Raw genomic sequence first — 1,075 nt, 5'->3', positions numbered from 1 at the left:
TAGGGGCCTCACCCCCAGCTGTATATAATGGTGGCCAATGAGCCTAGAAGGATGGGCCTGAGAGGCCAGTGATTCCACATTTATTGAGCACCTGTCATTCACCCACTCAACATTTATTGAGGGCCTACAATGTGGCAGCTACTTCAAGGGGAGCTTATGTGCACAGGGCTAAGGCTTCTTTCAAGGCCTTAAGCAGGTCTCAAAACTCCCTCTAGGAACTGTGAGGAGGAATGGGAAGGTGGGGGCACTGGGTGGCACCCTTGCCTGGTTCAGCTTCTGGGGTAAAACTCTGGGTAAGGAAGAGCTACCAGGAGGAAGAGGAACTGAGTTTGCTCCACAAACAAGTCAGAACTGCAGGGATGGAACTGTGACTGGGTGGGACCAGTGGACAGCCATCTGGAGGCAGAGCTCTGAAAGTGAAGCTCTGGCAGAGGTAGGCTGTGGGGAGAAGCAGGGAGGCCAACTAGCAACCCTCTAAAACTTTTAGTACAAATGTTGCAGGGCTGAGAGCAGCCCAGGGAAAAGGGGAGTGAGGCCACAGAGTTGGAAGCCGCCTATCCCTTGTAAACACAGCCAGCCGCACAGACACAGAGGCCCCTGGAGCTTGAGTCACTCAAAGGTACATCCACGCAGCTGCACACCAAGACATAAATACAGGGTGCACCCAGATACGCCCCCACGAGCATGCTCACACCCCTCTGCTTCTGGTTCCCTCCCTGCATCAAGTGTCAAATACTACAAAAGGCTGGCTCACAGGTGGGCAAAGACCATCTCACTAAAACACTGAGCCTTGTCTAACTCTCCCCTCCAGCTGGGAGGAAGCCCCAAGGGAGAATGTGCTGTCCCCCATCCCCCTTCCCTGGGTGGGGAGGCAAGGAATGGGGAGGGGTGGTGATAGAGAACAGGCTGGGGATGGGGAGAGCAGTCTATCCCTCCAGTTTGATCTCAGATCCAGCAAGAGGTCCAAGGACCCAGTGCTTCCATTCCCCCAGGGTGCTTACTGCAGCCATGGAGGAGGCAACAAAGCATGAGTCTGGGAGAGGAAGGCAAGAACACAGCAGAAGAATCTCATCTG

Source organism: Meriones unguiculatus, chromosome 2 (genome assembly GCF_030254825.1).
Source record: "Meriones unguiculatus strain TT.TT164.6M chromosome 2, Bangor_MerUng_6.1, whole genome shotgun sequence".
NCBI lineage: Eukaryota > Metazoa > Chordata > Mammalia > Rodentia > Muridae > Meriones > Meriones unguiculatus.
The sequence above is the reverse complement of the archived record's forward strand: the minus strand, read 5'-3'. Positions refer to the sequence as shown.